The following is a 21,014-nucleotide window of genomic DNA, read 5'->3' as shown; positions in this document are numbered from 1 at the left end:
TGCCAATCAAAAAGGAGGCCTAGGCAGCGTTGATTTTTTTTTTCTTTTACTGTTTCTCCCAGACCTCTGGTGGAGGTGTTAATAAAAAGTGAATCGGTCAAATCCCAGCTTATCAGGAGGAGACAGAAAAGGGATAAAAATTCAGGGTAGTCAAGTTCCACATAATAGGGATTACCTGTTTTGAAGGTAATTTGACAATAAGGTGTCTGAAAAGTCAGTCTTCCCATTTCTTTAAAGCGCTTTCTCTGAGTTGTATGCCTTTCTGTCAGGCAGTGGACTAACTCAATGACGTCAGACTTCGTCTCTACTTCCAAAACCTAAGTGGTAACTTACCCAGTCCCTGGTCCACTGAGCAAATCTGGCTTCAAAAAGAAACTGTCCTGATGTGACACAATCCAAGTCAAAATATTTGAAACCCAATCTGAAACTGTGGTCTGGCATAATCCACATGATTCGGGGCTAGGTTCTCAGAAACTGACTCAAAAAACATGCAATCTTCTGGTAGAACTTTTGCCCAGGGCTGGTAGACATGCAAATTATTGCAGTCTTTCCAGAAAGCAATTTGGAAAAACATATCAAGAAGCTTTAAAAGGCTCATATCTTTTAACCCAGGCTTGAGAAAATATTCAGAGACAGGACTAAGTTTTATACACAGTTTCTTCCTTGAAGCACTATTTGCAACTACAAAAACAAAACAGGAATCAAAGAAAATATCCAATAATTAACAAATTGCTTACATCATATTTCAATCATTCCAATATGTGTTTTCTTAAAAGAAATGTTTAATGGCATGTGGAAAACATTCCCAACATGAACAAAGAGAGAGAAAACTCAGGGTTACAGATTACAAATAATATGATTTTAATTTTGTAAATCAATCCCATCCATGCATCCATCCATCCATCCATCCATCCATCCGTCTATCCATCCATCCATTTGTCCATTCTTTATCTGTTTATCTATCTAGGGGATATAGGCCTAGAAAAATAACTGAAAATAAATAAATATGTTAACAGTAATTATCCCAGTATATTGGCCTCTTGAGTATTTTTCTTCTTTGCACTTTTCCATATTTTCCAAATTTCCTGTGGTGACCATGTCCTACTTTACAATAAGGAAAAGAATTATAAAGACTATCATCTACAGGAACACACAAGACAGCTCTCATCTCTTCTCTGAACTGCAAAAACACCTAACAACATACTCTCCTTCTCCTTCAGTGTGTGCTACACCAGCTGCCATATTGATTTTTCCGAACCATTCTTTTTATTATAACATCCTTTCCCTTAAAGATTCCCTGGCTCCTCACTGCTTATATAAATAACTGTTAAACTACTTAACCTGGCTTTCCAGGCCTTCAGAAATCTGGCCCTGTTATACCATCTGTGGATTTTTATTAGTATTTTTTCTCCTTAAATCTCCATTCAACAGGTATTTATGAAGCACCAGCTCTGTACCAGGCTGGCTTTTCTCCTCACCTCCCAAATTCTCCACAAGTGGCCTCTTCCCTGGCCCAGCCTCATGTGCTCCCACCTGTAAGTCTCTGTTCCTTGGCATGCTCCTTATTGGACCCGTTGCAAAAGATGCAGTGTGTGTGCACCGTTCTCTCAGAGACTTCTGTTTATCCACCCGACTGTGGCACATGCTCTAGGGACTTAGGCAAGTGCCTTCATCCCTCATTGCCTTCATCTTCCCATTTGTATAATGGAAACCATAGTCGCAATGTGTGATCTATTCATTTGTTATGAAGATCCAAAGAGCTGATATGTGTAAAATGCTTAGGACAGTGTCTGGCACAAGGTAAGAGCTCAAGAAACATTTCTTATTTGTCTTGTCACTTCCTTCAAGGTAGGATCCTAGTCTCATTCCACTTTACAGCTCCCATGGAGCCTAAACACCTTGCTCTGTCTCTAGCTGGATACTGAAGAAATTGTTGTTGAGTAATGTATGAATGAATGGCAGCTGCTGTAGACTGAAGGTTTATGTCTCTCCCCACTATTCATATATTAACACCGAATCCCCTATGTGATGGTATTTAGAGTGGAGGCTTTGGGAGGTGATTGGGTCCTGAGGGTATAATCCCTCAAAATAGGATCAGTGTTCTATAGGAAACCCCTTCTACTGTGTGAGGACACAGCAAGATAGCCATCTATGAACCAGGAAGCAGGCCCTCATGAGACACTGAATCTGTCAGAGTCTTGATCATGGACTTCCCAGCCTCCAGAACTATGAGAAGTAAATTTCTGTTGTTTATAAGCCACCCCGTCTATGGTATTGTTATAGAAGCCTGGACAGACTAAGACAAAATTTATATGAACTTTTACTGACCATGTATATCCCTTCTCTTTTTGGACACCCTGTCCCTGACTATAAACCGTACCCATATCATTCATCACTTGTGTGGTCAATGTTGGTGCTATTCATTGTAATTATGGCCAAACCCTCTGCTGTAGCTGCACAACTTGGCATCAGATTTCTTCTGTTCCTGAAGCACTGTGGTGGTAGATGCTTAATAATCTTGTTCACGAATTTCTATACTGTTCCCACTTTTCCATAGCAAGTTGCAGAATAGCTACCTTATGTTTTCCAACCTTAATTTTCTTGGCCACAAGCCTGAAGGAAATTGCATTAAGTCTTTCACTTTAAGCCCATGCATTGCATTATCCCAGATGAATGTCACTAATTCATTTGAAAATTAGAGAAAAATAGACAAATGATGGTATAAAAAAAAAAGTAACTGACTTATTTAGGGACCACTATGCGCCAGGTTCTGCAATAATCCCTTTCATACATTTTTCCTGTTAAAAATGTGAAACACATTTAGAAGCTGTGTGGCCACAGTCAAATCAAGCTGTCCCTCTAAGCCTTGGCTTGAGCTTTCCCAGGCTATACTATTGCCTGCCCAAATACCACTCCTGTTTTCTGCCCCATCTGTCAACAGTCTTCTAGAAAATTCTATTTACATATAAAAAGTAGAGTTAATTATTTCCTATTTCAAACCTATTCTTCCTTCTATGTCCCTGCCATCCATTCAGCTGCCCAAGTCAGAAACTTAGGAGTCACCCGCCCGCCTTTCCTACCCCGACATGACTGCCCTGACTGCAATTCAGGCCACTTTCATGTCTCATCTGCTTTAGGGCAACAACCTCCTAATTGGTCCCCCTTTCATAACCCCTTCTCGGCTGATCTAATCTACTTTTCTCATTATAGCCATGATCTTTGCAAAATAGAAAAGTGGCCCTGTCACTCTCTGGCTTTTAAGCCCTCAGCAGCTCTTCATGAACGCCCTAAGATATCATCTGGTCCCTGCTTCTCTCTCAAGTTTTACCTTTTCAACCCATCAGTTTTCCGGTTATATACTTTGAATTTTATGTGCTACGTGAGGTTCTCAAAGTGTGGGTCTAGAACCAATGGGGTTTCCGGGCCCTGTCAAGGAGGCTTAGGTCGAAACTATTTTCATAATAATACTAACACATCATTTGCTCTATTCACTTTCATTTTCTCCTGAGTTTATGTTGGCATTTTCCAGAAGCTACATGATGTGTGCTATTGTAACAGATGGAATGCAAAAGTAGATATGAGAACCCAGCTAACTGTCTTTGATTAAGCCAGACATTACAGAGATTTGCAAAGATGTAAATCTATACCAGCTTCTCACTATTTTTTTTTTGTTTTGAAAAATATACTTGTTTTTTATAAAGGATATTTTTGTTAGCACATAATGCATAATGGGTTTATTATTTTAAATTAATAAATATACAGATTTTAAAATGTTTACCATTTCAACATTTAATATGGTAAACACCAATAAATATATCCCATATGAACAAAATATTTTGAGGGTGCTTAATAATTTTTAATATTATAAAGGGGTCCCAAGATTAGAAAGTTTCAGAACCACTGCTCTAGCAGTGGACCCATTCAGAGTACCCCAAAATATGTTTTCTCTCTTTCTCTCCCAGCCCACTTGGTGCTTCTCCATCACCATAATCATTTCTCTCTGCTTCTTCTTTGTCTGCTTAATTCTCCTGCACAAGAGTCACCACTTAGTGAAAGCCTTCTTTTGAGCTTTACAAGAGTAGCTACAAGGCTGCCTTTTGCTGAAGGCCTCTTGTATGCTAAGTGAGTAATTGCTTTACCTGCATTTTCTCCTCCGTTTTCTTTTTCTTTTTTTTTTTGAGACAGTCTCATCTGCCTCCGGACTGGGTAGTGGACAATCTCATCCCACAAGCGATTCTCCTGCCTCAGCCTCCTGACTAGCTGGGATTACAGGCACATGCCACTGTGACCGGCTAATTTTTGTATTTTTAGTAGAGACAGGGTTTCACCATGTTGGCCAGGCTGGTCTCATACTCCTGACCTCAAATGATCCACCCACCTTGACCTCCCAAAGTGTTGGGATTACAGGTGTAAACCACCATGCCTGGCCCATTTTCTCCTTTTTTTTTTTTTTTCAAGATGGAGTCTCGCTCTGTCCCCTAGGCTAGAGTGCAGTGGTGCGATCTCGGCTCCCTGCAACCTCTGTGTCCTGGGTTCAAGCAATTCTCCTGCCTCAGCCTCCCAAGTAGCTGGGATTACAGGCACGTGCCACCACACCTGGCTAACTTTTTTGTTTTTGTTTTTGTTTTTTTTTTGAGACGGAGTCTCGCTCTGTCGCCCAGGCTGGAGTGCAGTGGCGCGATCTCGGCTCACTGCAAGCTCCGCCTCCCGGGTTCACGCCATTCTCCTGCCTCAGCCTGCCGCATAGCTGGGACTACAGGCGCCCGCCACCACGCCCGGCTAATTTTTTGTATTTTTTGGTAGAGACCGGGTTTCGCTGTGTTAGCCAGGATGGTCTCGATCTCCTGACCTTGTGATCCACCTGCCTCGGCCTCCCAAAGTGCTGGGATTACAGGCGTGAGCCACCGCGCCTGGCCTTCTCCTTTAAGTTAGGCTGAGGCAAGGCCAGGGAGGGTCAGGGAGGAGGAAAGATAACATCAGTTCTAGTCTAGACCTAAGAAAACTTAGGCTCAGAGAGGTTTAGAAGCTGCTCAGGTCACAGAGCTAGTGAGTGGCACAGCTGACTTGAATTCATCCTCTTCCCACTCAGTGGTTCTTATAGTTCAATGTACTAGTGGTGTGCTGGTGAATAATAAACAACTGGCTCCCCAGTGGGACAAAGCCCTAGTTAGTAGTGTTTGGCAATTTCCATGGTATAAATGCTCCTGCAGTGGCCAGTTTCAGGCTGCCAACAGAGAGACCAAAAGGGGTGTGCAGTCGTCCCCATCATAGAGCATTTTCACCACACACATAAAAATGATGAAAAACTCAACAGCACAGGTAATAGTTAAGGGTGGTAAAATAATTAGGAATTACAGTGATGAATTCTGAGTATTTTGAATTTGAGCATATTTGTTTTCAATATAATTTCTGTAATTGTAAGTTGATCTAATCTACTTGTTTATAATTGTTAATAATTGCTGTGTTTAGCAACCAACTTGCATAATTCCCAAATATGTAACAAATGTCTCTTGGACCTCAGAATTAACTTCCACCCTTTGGACATCACAGATGTTCAAGCCCTCTTCCAAACCTACTGAAGCCACCTCTCCAGGCTGGGGTCCAGGCAGCTGTGTTTTCACCAAGCCCTCCAATCTCATCTCATCATGCACACACAGAGACTCATTTGTTCATTCTTCCTCATTCACCTAGGCAGCACACACTGACTAAAGGCCTACATTACGTCAGATACTGTTTCAAGGTGCCTGCCTCATGGTCCACATTCCTACCAGACGATACCCTCCTTTAGAGCAGGGATGGAGCCTATCTCCCAGAGCTTGGTGCAGAGTCTAATGCATCATACAAACTTAATAAATGTTTGTGCTGGAACAAAAGAATAACAAGCCAGGTTTTACCTGGCTCAGCTCTGATCAGCCCAAATCTCTGGGATTGGAGAGCATAAGCATCAAATATGGGTTGGCATGGGATAGGTTTGGATTTGAGTCTGATTGTTGGACAAGTAAGTTAGTCTACTACTTTTCCATTTCCTCTGCTGTAAAAATACTAATACCCACTTTAGAGGGTGGTTATAGGAATTACACATAATCATGTTTTTGTCGCATGCTTAGCAAAGTGTCCTGGTCACATTTTCTGAGCATCCTTGGCCACTCTTGGTTCCTTCATCCTGTGTTATTTTTCTTCATTAAGCTCATCATTGTGTGATGTTATAGTATGTATGTATGCATGTATCATATTTACGTATTTGATTATTGTGTCTCCTCCCCATACTACCCACCCACTAGAATGGTGTTCTATCAAGGGAAAGACCCAGTTTGTTACATTCATCTCTGTATCCTCAGCACCTAGAAAAGTCCCTAATACCCAGTAGGCTTCCAGTAAATATTTGACAGATAGATGAATGGATGGACAGAGAGCTCAGTATTTGTTGGTTATTAGTAAAAACATTATGTTTTTTAAAAATACCTCCCTCTGAGGCTACAGTGAGCTGAGATCATGCCACTGCACTTCAGCCTGGGTGACAGAGTGAGACTCCATCTCAAAAAATAAATAAATAAATAAAATTAAATAATTAAATAAAAATAAATAAATAAAGTTTAAAAAATACCTCCCTCTGGATTTGGGACCCTGTTGTGTGTCTCACTCGTTCTCCAGGATCTAGAATCTGCTTCCTTCTTGTACATGTGGCACATGCCATGGCCTCCTCCAGCTCCTGGCCTGTCCTCATCCTTGCAGTTCTAAGTCTTATAGCGACATCATCTTTTCTCCTATTGTGTTCTGGTATTGTAAGAAGGTTACTTGTGAACTTTTCTTCCTGATTCTGCCAGGAAATTGCTTGGTCTCTTACTGGTATCTGATGCCCCTGGAAGCTTTTCTGCCTCAGACCTGATGAGGTCAACCACAAAGTGAGAAGTTTCCCTGCAACATGAGTGTCATTGCATTTCTAAGCGTATGTTGAGTTCTTATTTTCGATATGCACAGAGAAGTCAGTTGATTATTCTAACTTAAAAATAAAATTCTACCTTCATATTGGCTTGTGCCTTTCCTCTCCTTTGGGGCAGGTCGGGAACTTGGGAAGCGGAATATGGGTCTGTGCTCTTGGCTTCTGGTGGTTCAGAGATCAGGGCTTTTGGAATTGGGCAAATCTAGGCTTGAATCCCAATTTTGCTCCTTCCTAGCTCTGTGCCTTGGGAAGATAGTTAACCTTTCTGAGTCTCAATTTCCTCTGTAAAATGTGGCTTCCTTCATTAACATGTATTTGTTCAGCCCCTAGTGAGTTCATACATTGTTCTAGACATTAGGGATACACCAGTGAGCAAGCATCACACATGACCTCATACTCATGAGTTGTCTTCTCTATCTGGTTGGTAAACTGTTAAACAAGCAATGCTGCAAAGGGGAAGGACAGGGTTTGATGGGAACTTACAATGGAGATATAACCCAGTCTGGACAATCAGAGAAGGTCTAACTGAGGCAGTGTTAACCTGAGTGGCAAAGAACAGATGTCGTTGAGTGGGCCGTAAGGAAGGAGGAATGAAGGTTGAGTCTTTATTGAGCTATGGTTTACAACTAGAGGTGAAGGCTCTGTATTCAAAACAGGTTTGGCGAGACAAATGGAATGCAACTTGGAATATAACTCCTCATATACCGTCATTTAAACCCCTACTTGCCTGCTATGGACCTTGAGTTTAAAATTCTATCATTTTAAAGATGAAAAAACTGCAATCCACAGAAGTTTCCACAGGCCACCAGCTAGTTAAGCATGGCAGAGCTGATATTAAAGTTAGCACCTTAAAGTATATCCATACCATCAGGGCAGGGGGCATTTTCACTTTGGTGGGCATTTTCAAGCAACAATTCCAAATACGTGAAGAACTGCCTTGTCCTCAAATAGCCCAGCTTCACAGCATGGCTCATTTCACATTTAAATTGCACTGGGAGCAAATACATTTCACAATGTTCAGCCTCAGGTTGTGAAGAATAACATACTAATAGAGAGTTGCAGGTACCAGTCATTTTCCTCCAAATCAGTCTCTTTTGGTCCCACTCTGGATTAATGACTACCTTTACAAAGAGGCCACATGAGCTTTCAGAGAAAGGAGTCAACAGGAGGACATGCGTTAACATGGCAGGCTAGTCACGTCCCACGCCTGAATGTAGAGCTTTTAGAAATGGAATTGTTAAGATGTGCTTCTTTTACAGATTTCAGATAAACATAATCTCTGAGGGTCCAGAGGTAGTGGGTGTTGGGTAGAATGATATTTTAGCCATGGAGTGAATATCTAGGGCAAGTAAAAAGTGAAGGAGACATCTAATTCATGAAACGGGTGGAGGATTTACTAGGTGTCAGGCACTGTAAACAATGATTTCATAGATGTTTTATTTCATTTGCACAACTCACTAGGTCACACACCAAGAAAGAAAAGACGTGAGATTAAACCCACGTTTTCTAACTCTGGGCTCATTTTGGTGACGTCAGGTGATTTGGGTGAGAATCCCAGTTCCAGCGCTCTCAGCATGACTGGTACCTGCAACTCTCTATTATAAGTAACCTTGGGTTACTTATTTAACTGTTCTGAGCTTCATCTATTTCTCATCTGGTAAATGCCACGTGCAGATGTACAATACATTTACAGTTTGTTTGTTTTAATTAGACCACGTGGCTCCTCACTGGGATTACTTTAATATTAAATAAAATTAATAAATAATAATATAATAATAATAAATAAAATTAACATTAAATAAAATTGAAAAGCACGTCGTGAGTGAAGAGACCACAAAGAAAAGACTGCATGGGCTATTTGGGGGACAGCTAATTTTCCAGGCTGGTTGGGGAAAGGGTATATGGAGTGATGTGCTCAGAGGGAACTATAAACGAAGTCTTGAGGCAGGACATGGGGGACCCCAGTGCCGTTTTGAGTTTGGGAAATCTCTAGCCCATGGCCATTCACTTACAGGACAGAACAGATGGCATTTATGAACCTGCCCACATACACCCACAATACGTCGAATAGTTCAATTTATTGACTCATAGTTGGCAAAATTGTGTTCATCTCCACACTAGGTTTCTTTCCACCACTTCTCAATGTCAAATGGACGGTAGCTTTGAGATTCAGTATCAGTACCCTGATACTGACTCTATATCAATGCAATGGAAATACTTTCAGTTTTCATTCATTTTCAACCTCACCAATGCCCTGGAATCACTAAACCTGACCTTTTTTTTTTCTAAGCTCTGGACCTGTGAGCCCAGGTTTATAGATGTAGCTTATAGATATGCTATTCAAATTCATTTGTATGCAAACATACCTCAGTGGATTTTGTTATACTTCTGTTCATCTTGAAATTCATGAAATTCCTCAGACATCTGACAATGCATAGAATTTTAAATATATGCTATCATTTTTCTAAGACACTTGATTTTTGATCCTGTCTAGTGTATTTAATCAAACTCAAATTAGAAATTGGTTCCAACAGTGAGTCTTATAGATCAGCACTGATCAGTAGGAACATAAAGTGGGTCACAAAGATGAGCCATGTATATAATTTTAAATTTCCTGATGGCCATATTAAAAAAAGTAAAAAGAAACATGAAAGTAATTTTAATAACATATTTCATTTAACCCACAGTACTCAAAATATTATCATTCAACATGTAATGAATATACAAAATGATGAGATATTCTACATTTATTCTTTTCATACTAAGTCCAGACTGTATTTTATACATACAACACATTTCACTTTAGCCACATTTCAAGTGTACAATAGTCACATAAGGCTAAGGGCTGTAGATTCTAGCTCCTTAGAACAGTTAGTTCCTTCAAAGGACTGGAAGAATGATTTATATCCCCCTTCCTCTTGCTCCCATCCAAGCAGTAATATTACAACATTTCTCTCTCATCTATGGATTTTTGGAGGGATAGACCTAGGAGATTGTCTTGTCCCAAACTTTTGTATTATGGTCAATGAAGCTGAGATCCATGGAGAGAAAGAGTCTTGGCCAATTCAACCATATCTCCTCTTGTGTTGGTGCAGTCTCCACTCCGTGAAGTATGTCCATAGTGATTAAAGAGATGAGATAGTCTGAACTGAGAATTGTAATAAGGAATGGCTTCTTTGGTTAATAGAGTTTACAGAAGTACATAATGTAGATTTGGGAGGTGTCTTGTGACAGAAATCACCAACTGTATCCACATATATTCTCTTCTTCCATGGTAACAAAACCCTTAACTTGGCAGGGCACATATCTTCTTTGTCCTAAAAAGATAAAGGATATATGTGCCAACCTCTCTGAAGATATGTGCCCACTTCCCTGAAACCTGAGGAGAAGGGCAACTAAAGGAAATGTGCATAAAGGGAAAGAACAGTGCTGTCCCATTCCTCCCCTTCTTACTGACTGGAATGTGAGTGATGTTACAGCTTCAGCAACCTTCTCGAATCATGAAAAGAAGAGAAGCAAAGTGGGTGGAGAAAGAAGATAGGAGGAGTCTGATCCCTGACCCTTGGGAGCACCACGCGAGTCCTAGACTGACTAGCTACAGACTTTTTGCCTATGAAGAAGAAATAAACTTCTATTTCACCTAAGCCACTGTCATTTTAGATTTTTCCATTACTCATAGCTTAACCTATATAGCCTTCACCCTCAAAAGTTTTCCTTGATTTGCACTACATACCCCTCTGTCCTACTACCATATGTTGGGTTTGCTGCCCTTCCTCTGCTCTCATAGCCTGCTGTATTACCATCAAAATAACTTACCACACTGTATTGTAATTATTTATGCATGTCTCTCATTTTATTCATTGCATATGTACTGTGTATTTATTGATCACTTGTGGCAAATTATCCACAAAATCTCTACACACTTGGAAATGAAACAAAATACTTCTAAATAACCTATGAGTTGAAAAGGAAGTGTCGAAGGATGTTAAAAACATACATAGAACATAACAAAATTGAAAATATAATAGATATCAAAATATGTAAGATGCACCTATAACATTGCTGAGAGAAAATTTTATAGCACCAAATGCTTACATTAAAATAAAAGTCTCAAATAAAAAATTTACATTTTTACCTCAATAAATTAGAAAAAGAATAATAGAAACTGAAAGCAAGTTTAAGGAAGGAAATAATAATGAGCAGAAATTGAAGAAATTGAAAATAAGAACATAATTAAACCAATAGGTAGTTCTTCAAAAAATTCAATAAAATATATAAACCTATAATAATACTGACAAAGATAAAAAGAAAAAAATACACAAATCATCAATATTAGAAATAAAAAATGGCTTATCACTACAGACCCTATAGTGATTAAAAGGATCATAAAGGAATAATATACACAGTTTATGCTCAAATCCAACAACTTAGAAGAAACATACAAATTTCTCAAAAAACACATACTGCCAAAAAATCATCTAAGATGAAACATATGAATGGTCCTAAACCATTAAATACATTGAATTTGTAATTTAAAATTTCCCTCAAAATAAATCTGCGGGCCTAAACGATTTCCCTAGAGAATACTACCAAATATTTAAAGAAGATTTAACACAATTTTCCACAGTCTACTCCAAAAAATGGAAAAAGAGGAAACACTTCCTAAGTCATTTTACATAAGACCAGTATTATCCTGATGCCACAACAAGACAAAAAAAGTACCAAAAAACCTCACAAAACTCTCACGCAGTATCTCCAGTATATCTCATGAACTTAGACATAAATCTTCAACAAAATATTAGGAAATGGAATCCAGTAATATATGAAGAGAATTATACTCTGTTAACAAATAGGATTTATTCCAGCTATATGTGGTTGGTTCAACACTTAAAAATCAATAATGTAATTCACTGCATTAACAGGCTAAGGAAGGACAACATGATTATATCAATTGAAGCAGAAAAAGCACTTTATAAAGTCTGACATTCAGCAAGTTAGTAATGAAGGAGAACTACCTCAACATGATAAAGGGCATCTACAAAAACACTGCAGCTAACATCACACATAATGGTTAAAGATTGAATGCTTTCCACCTAAGATCAGGGCTAAGACAAGAATGTCTACTGTCACCATTCCTAGTCATCATAAATCTGGAATTTCTACCTACCAAAATAAAGCCAAAAAATAAGTCACAATAATTGGGAAAGAAATTAAACTGCTACTATTTCTAGATAATATGACTCTCTATGTAGAAAATTCCAAAAAATATCCTAACACTAATAACTAAGTATATTAGTCCGTGCTCATGCTGCTATAAAGAACTTCCCCAAGACTGGGTAACATAAAGGAAACAGGTTGAATTGACTCACAATTTTGCATGGCTGGGAAGGCCTCAGGAAACTTACAATCATGGTGGAAGGGGAAGCAAACACATCTTTTTCATATGATGGCAGGAGAGGGAAGTGCCTAGCAAAGGGGGAAGAGCCCCTTATAAAATCATCAGATCTCATGAGACCTCACTCACTATTACAAGAACAGCATGGGGATAACTGCCCCTATGATTCAATTACCTCTCACCAGGTCCTTCCCACAACATGGGATTATGGGAACTACAATTCAAGATGAGATTGGGTGGGGACATAGCCAAACCACATCACTGAGTTTAGCAACTGCCACAGGATGTAACATCAACACACAAGAATCAATTGTATTTCTATATACTAACAACAAAAATTTGGAAGCCAAAATTTAAAACACAGCACTATTTACGATTTCTCTAAAGAAAATGAAATAATTATAAACACAAAAAAAGACATGCAGGATTTGTATACTGAGTTACAAAATGCCTATGAAAGAAATTATAGATGACCTAAATAAGTGACACGACATATTATGCTCATGGATTGGAACACTTAACATAGTAAAGATGTCAGTTCTCTCGGAAATGAGCTATAGATTTAATGTAATTCCCATCAAAATCCCAGCAAGATTTTTTGTAAACGTAGATGAACTGCTCTAAAATTTATATGGACAAACACAAAACCTAGAATAGTTCCAACCATCTTGAAAAAAGAAGAAGAAATTGTGCGTTAGTTTCCTGTGATTGACATAATAAGTTAACACAAACTTGGTGACTTAAAACAATGCACATTTATTATCTTACAGTTCTGGAGGCCAGAAGTCCAAATTCTGTTTCACTGGACTAAAGTCCAGGTGTGACAGCAATGGTTCCTTCTGGAGCCCCCAGGAGAGAATCTTTTTCATGCTTCTTCCAGCTTCTAGATGCTGCTGGCCTCATTGGCTCATGGGTGCATTACTCCAATTCCGCTTTCATAGTCATATTGCCTTCTCCTCTTCTGTAGTAAAATCTTCCTTTGCCTCCCTTGTATACGGACATACATAATTCATTTATGACCCACACAGATAATAAAGAATAATTGTCCTATCTCTCAAGATCCTTAATTCCCTCTGCAAAGTCCCTTTTCCTATATAGTTGATGCTTGAACAATGTGAGGACTAGTGGTGCTGGCACCTTGCACAATAGAAAATCTGCATATAACATTTTTAAAATTATTTCAGTAGTTTTTGGGTGTTTGGTTACATGGATAAGTTCTTTAGTGATGACTTCTGAGATTTTGGTGCAGCCATCACTCAAGCAGTGTACATTGTACTTGAACACCTTTATCCCTCACCCCCCTCCCACACTTTCCTCTGAGTTCCCAAAGTCCATTGTATCATTCTTATGCCTCTGCATCCTCATAGCTTAGCTCCCACTTATGAGTGAGAACATACAAGGTTTGATTTTCCATTCTTGAATTACTTCGCTTAGAATAATGGTCTTCAATTTCATCCAGATTGCTGCAAATGCCATTATTTCATTCCTTTTTATGGATGAGTAGTATTTCATAGTGTATATGTACCACATTTTCTTTATCCACTTGTTGACTGATGGGCATTTGGGCTGGTTCCATATTTTTGCAATTGTGAATTATGCTGCTACAAACATGCGTGTGCAAGTATCTTTATTATGTAATGATTTATTTTCCTCTGAGTAGATACCCAGTAGAGGGATTGGTGGTTCAAATGGTAGATCTACTTTTAGTCTTTAAGGAATCTTCACACTATTTTTCCCAGTGGTTGTACTAGTTTACATTCCCGCCAGCAGCATTAAAGTGTTCCCTTTTCACCACATCCATGCCAACATCTATTATTTTATTTTTTTATTATAGTCATTCTTGCAGAGTAAGGAGGTATCGCATTGTAGTTTTAATTTGCGTTTCCCTGATTATCAGTGATGTTGAGCATTTTTTTCATGTTTCTTGGCCATTTGTATATCTTCTTTTGAGAATTGTCTATTCATGTCCTTAGCCCACTTTTTGATAAGCTTGTTTGTTTTTTTCTTGCTGCTTTGTTTGAGTTTCTTGTAGATTCTGCATATTAGTCCTTTGTCAGGAGCATAGTTTGTGAAGATTTTCCCCCACTCTGTGGGTTGTCTGTTTACTCTGCTGATTATTTCTGTTTTTTGCAGAAGCTTTTTAGTTTAATTAAGTCTCATCTATTTATCTTTGTTTTGATGCATTTGCTTTTGGGTTCTTGGTCAGGAAATATTTCCATATAGCCAATGACTAGAAAGGTTTTTCCAATGTTATCTTCTATAATTAATTTTTATGGTTTCAGGTCTTAGATTTAAGTCTTTGATCTATCTTGCGTTGATTTTTGTATAAGGTGAGAGATAAGGATCCAGTTTCATTCTTCTACGTGTGGTTTACCAAGGATCTGAACACTATTTGTTTAATAAGATGTCCTTGGCCGGGCACGGTGGCTCACGCTTGTAATCCCAGCACTTTGGGAGGCCAAGGCGGGCGGATCACGAGGTCAGGAGATCGAGACCACGGTGAAACCCCGTCTCTACTAAAAATACAAAAAATTAGCCGGGCGTGGTGGCAGGCGCCTGTAGTCCCAGCTACTCGGAGAGGCTGAGGCAGGAGAATGGCGTGAACCTGGGAGGCGGAGCTTGCAGTGAGCCGAGATCGCGCCACTGCACTCCAGCCTGGGCGACAGAGCGAGACTCCGTCTCAAAAAAAAAAAAAAAAAAAAAAAAAAGATGTCCTTTCCCCATTTTATGTTTTTATTTGCTTTGTTGAAGATCAGTTGGCTGGAAGTATTTGGCTTGATTTCTTGGTTCTGTATACTGTTCCATTGGTCTATGTGCCTGTTTTTATACCAGTACCATGCTGTTTTGGTGACTATGGCCTTATAGTATAGTTTGAAGTAAGGCAGTGTGATGCCTCCAGATTTGTTCTTTTTGCTTAGTCTTGCTTTAGCTATGTGGGATCTTTTTTGGGTCCAAATGATTTTTAGGATTGTTTTTTTCTAGTTCTGTGAAGAATGATGGTGGTATTTTGATGGGAATTGCATTGAATCTGTAGATTGCTTTTGGCAGTATGGTCATTTTCACAATACTTATTCTACCCATCCATGAGCATGGGATGTGATTCCATTTGTTTGTGTCACCTATAATTTCTTTCAGCAGTGTTTTGTAGTTTTCTTTGTAGAGGCCTTTCAGGGATTCAGGGATGGTTTAACATACGAAGTCAATAAATATGATACACCACACAAACAGAACTAAAAACAAAAATCACATGATTATTTCAATAGACACAGAAAAAGCACATTTGACAAACTCCAGCATCCCTTTATGATTAAAACCCTCAGCAAAATTGGCATAGAAGGAACATACCTTAAGGTAATAAAAGTCATCTATGACAAACCCACAGCCAACATTATACTAAATGTGGAAAAGTTGAAAGCATTCTCCCTGAGAACTGGAACAAGACAAGGATGACCACTCTCACTACTTCTGTTCAACATAGTATTGGAAGTCCTAGCCAGAGCAGTCAGACAAGAGAAAGAAATAAAGGGCATCCAAATCAGTAAAGAGGAAGTCAAACTGTTGCTGTTTGCTGATGATATGATCATATATCTAGAAAACACTAAAGATTCATCCAAAAACCTCCTAAAACTGATAAATGAATTCAGCAAAATTTTAGGATACAAAATTAATGTACACAAATCAGTAGCACTGCTATACACCAATAGTGACCAAGCTGAGAATTAAATCAAGAACTCAACTTCTTTTATAATAGCTGCAAAAATAAACAAATGAAAATACTTAGGAATACACCTGCATATAACTTTTGACTCCCCCAAAACTTAACTACTAATAGCCTACTCTTGATGGAGGCCTTACTGATAACATGAATAGTTGATTAACACGTATTTTGTACATTTTTATATGTTTTGTTCTTACAATAAACTAGAAAAAAGAAAATGTCATTAAGAAATTATTTAAAAGAGAAAATATATTTACTATTAATTAAGTGGAAGTGGATCAACACAAAGGTTTTCATCCTCATTATCTTCATGCTAAGCAGGCTGAGGAGGAAGAAGAAAAGGAGCATTTGGACTTGCTGTCTCAGGGGAAGAAAAGGAGAAGTTGCACGTGCTGTCTCGGGTGTCAGAGGTGGAAAAACAAGAGGAGGTGGAATGGGAGGCAAGAGGCAGGAGAGGCAGGCACAATCAGTGTAACTTTGTAGAAATACAACATAATTTCTGTCTGACTTTTTGCTTTTTTATGTCTCTGGTAACTTTGCAGAAATAGAACATAATTTCTTTCTGACTTTTTTGCTTTTTCATTTCTCTAGAAATGCTGCTATAATACCAATCCTTCTTTCACCATTTGCTTTAGTTTTAATGCCCTTTAGAAGGATCTACATCACCAAAAAAAGTATCAAAAGAGGTCTTGAATAATCAGAACTGTTGTGGAAGATTGTTTAATGTCAATTTGTTTTCTGGCACTGCTTCTTCTACATCTTCTTCCTCATAATCTGGCACCAGTTCAGAAGCATTCATCAAGTCATCATCTGTTAATCCTTCTAGTGTAGTGTCTGTTAGATCTTGAATTTCCCCAAGATCCGTATCTTGAAATTCTTCATCCTCTACCTTTTTAACCATATCCACAATCTGTTTCATGATTCCATTGACTGCCTCTGTTGTAAATCCTGTGAAGTCATGCACAACATCTGGACACAGTTTTCTCCAACAGGAATTTATCACTTTGGATTTGATGACATTCGTGGCTTTTTCTGTAACAATGATGGCATGTTTAATGGTGTAATCTCTCCATAGTTTCATGATATTCTCTCTGTTGGGGTTTTCCTCCATAGAGTTGACAATCCTTTCCATAGTGTACCATGTATAATGAGCCTTAAAGGTCCTCATGACCCATCTGTGGAGAATGCGTTAGGGATATTGTGTTTGGGAGTCAAGGAGACCATTTCACAACTTTCAATGTTGAACTCATGGGGTTCTGGTGGCCAAGGGCATTGTCCAGTATTAAAATAACTTTAAAAGGCAGTTTTTAACTGGTAAGGGACTTCTTGATTTCAGGGACAAAGCATCAATGGAACCAATCCAGAAAAAGGGCCTTTGTTATCCAGGCCTTCTTGCTGTACAATAAAAAAACTGGCAATTGGTGTTTATCTTTTACTTTCAAGGCTTAGAGGTTAGCAGCTTTATAGAGAAGAGCAGTCATTATCATAAACCCAACTGCATTTCCACAAAGTAGTAGGGTTAGCTCATCCCTTCCTGCCAAAAATCCTGGTGTTCACTTCTTTTCCTTACTAATAAATGTCCTCTGTAGCATTTTTTTCCTCCAGAATAGAACACTTCTGTCTACATTGAAAAGTTGTTCAGGCAAATTTCCTTTCTTTTCTTTTAATGGCATCTGGAAACTTGTCTGCTGCCTCTTGGTCAGCAGGAGTTTCTTCTCCTGTAACCTTGACATTTTTAGAGCCAAATCTCTTTCTAAAATTATCAAATTGTTCTTTGCTGGCATGAAATTCTCCAACTTTAGATCCTTCATCTTCTTTTTCCTTAAAGTTGTCATATAATGACTTCACTATTTCTCGAATCACATTAGAGTCTATAGGTATGCCTTTCTTATAGCAATCCTGCACCCACATTAAAATTGGATTTTCAATATGAGAAAGACGTTTTACAGAAAGTACAGGTTTCACACTTGAAGCAATAGCTTCACAAGTGTACTTTTCTTTGTTTACAACAGATTTATTTATGCTGGATTTATTTATCTTGAAATGGCAGATTGAGGTCTCAGTTGCAGCCCTCAAGCTATGGTACATATCGAACAATTCAACTTACTTTTTGTAATGTCAAGACTTTTCTCTGCTTCTTAGGAGCTCTTCCAGCATCACTAGTGACACTTCATGTAGTTCCCATGGTGTTATTTATGGTATTGCACCAAACATGATAAAAAATACATGAGAACCACAAGAGATCACTTTTTACTGTGATAGGCAATTTACTGGAAAGACACAAACTGCTCACATAGAGATGCTTAGCATCATCAGCATTTTAAGTGGATGGGCGCAACACTTGAACTCACAACAATAGCAACAGGAAGTGGCCACAAAATTATTAAAGTAATATGTACTATAGTTAATTTTATGCTGTTACGATTGAATACTGTTGTATTAGTCCATTTTCATGCTGCTGATAAAGACATACTGGAGACTAGGGGAAAAAAAGAGGTTTAATTGGACTTACTGTCCCACATGGCTGGGGAGGCCTCAGAATCATGGTGGGAGGCAAAAAGCACTTCTTACATGGTGGCGGCAAGAGAAAATGAGGAAGATGCAAAAGTGGAATCCCCTGATAAAACCATCAGATCTCATGAGACTTATTCACTACCAAGAGAACAGTATGGGAGAAACCGCCTCCATGATTCAAATTATCTCTCACCAGGTCCCTCCCACATCACGTGGGAATTATGGGAGTACAATTCAAGATGAGATGTGGGTGAGGACACAGAGCCAAACCATATCAACTGTATCTTCATGTTTGTTTACATTTCTCTCAACTGTAAGTTGTCTGTTTGTACAGATTTTGATAAATTTTAACTTTTTATAATAAATTTGTGTATATTTTATTGTAGCAAATAATCAAATAGACTAGCATTTATATGTTTTATGCATTTAGCACATGCCTGTTTCTTAATTTTTTTGATATCTCTAGGCTGTGTGGTTCATCTTCAATTTTTTTCAAGTTTTCAGAAACCCCTCAATTTTTTCAATATGTTTATCTTGAAAAATCCACCTGTAAGTTGACCCACACAGTTCAAACTAATGTTATGTAAGGGCCAACTGTATAAGGAACATTCACAGGTTTCAGGTATTAGGACCTGGATAGTTTTAGGGCCATTATTCAGCCTCCCAAAAAAGTGGCAGAAATAACTCTACCTAATATTAAGGCTTACTATATAAGCTAAATAATCAAGACAATGTCAAATTGGTGGAGAGATAGACACATAGATCAATAGTACAGAACAGAGAACTCAGAAATAGACACACACAATTATGTTCAATTAACCGTGCAAAAGCATGCACTAGGGGCAAAAGCATTTCACTGTAGGGAAAATAGTTGATATGCATATTAGTCTGTTTTCATATTGCTATAAAAAAAAGCAGCCCAAGACTGAGTAATTTATAAAGGAAAGAGGTTTAATTGACTCATAGTTCAGCATGGCTGGGGAGGCCTCAGAAAACTTACAATCATGGCAGAAGGTGAAGGGGAAGCGAGGCACCTTCTTCATAAGGCAGTAGGAAGGAGAAGTGCTCACTGAATGGGGAGGAGGCCCTTATAAAACCATCAGATCTCATGAGAACTCACTCACTGTCATGGGAACAGCATGGGGGAAACCACCCCCATGATTCAATTACCTCTACCTGGGCTCTCCCTTGACACATGGAGATTATGAGGATTTACAATTCAAGATGAGATTCAAATTGCATCTTGAATTGTAATTCCCAGTGCTTGGGGAGGGACCTGGTAGGAGGTGATTGGATCATGGGGGCAGATTTCCCCCTTGCTGTTCTCATAACAGGAAATGAGTTCTCAGGAGATCTGATGGTTTAAAAGTGTGTGGCACTTCCCCCTTTATTCTCTGTCTCCTGTCACCATGTGAAGATGTGCTTGCTTTCCCTTTGCCTTCTGCCATGATTGTAAGTTTCCCGAGGCCACCCCAGCCATGCATCCTGTACAGTCCGCAGAACTGTGTGTTAATTAAACCTCTTTTCTTTATAAACTACCTAGTCTCAGGTAGTTCTTTATTGCTATGTGAGAATGGACTAATACAATAGTATTTTAAATAAATGGTTTGGGAACAATTAAACATCCATAGGCAAAAAAAAACTTAAAAAAAAACAAACTCAACCTAAACCTCACACCTTATATAAAATTAACTTAACATGGATCATCCACTTAAATATAAAGCATAAACTATAAAACTTAACAAAAAATAGGAGAAAATCTTCAAAATCTAGGTGACACCAAAAGCATAATCCTTAAAGAAAAATTTGATAAATTGGACTTCATCAAATTTAAAACTTCTGTGAAAGACCCTGTTAAAGAATGAAAACAGAACCTAAAAACTAGGAGAAGACATTTGAACATCAGATATCTGATAAAGGAATAAAATATAGAGTGTTTAATGAATTCTAAAAACTCAGACATAAAAAACAAGCAATCCAATTAGAAAATGTGCAAAACCCCTAAATAAGCATTTTATTAAAGAGGATATATACAGATGATAAATAAGCATGTGAAAAGATGTTCATCTTTATTAGCCATTAGGGAAACAAAAATTGAAACACAATAAGACGTAACTACACAATTATCAAAATAGCTAAAATTAAAAAAAATAATTACAACACCAAATGCTGGTCATCACAATGCAAAGAAATTAGATCACTTACACATTGTTTGTGGGAAAGTAAAATGATTTAGCTACTCTGGAAAACATTTGGCAGTTTGTTATAAAACTAGACATGCAACCACCATATGACCCAGCAACTGTTCTCTTGGGCACTTATTCCAGAGAAATGAATACTATTTTCTCACAAAAACCTGCATGTGGACACTTATAGCAGTATTATTTGTAGTAGCCAAAACTGAAGGCAATCCAGATGTCCTTCAATGGATGAATGAGTAAACAAAT

The sequence above is a fragment of the Hylobates moloch genome, unplaced genomic scaffold (genome assembly GCF_009828535.3).
Source record: "Hylobates moloch isolate HMO894 unplaced genomic scaffold, HMol_V3 SCAFFOLD_5, whole genome shotgun sequence".
NCBI classification, from domain to species: domain Eukaryota; kingdom Metazoa; phylum Chordata; class Mammalia; order Primates; family Hylobatidae; genus Hylobates; species Hylobates moloch.
The sequence above is the reverse complement of the archived record's forward strand: the minus strand, read 5'-3'. Positions refer to the sequence as shown.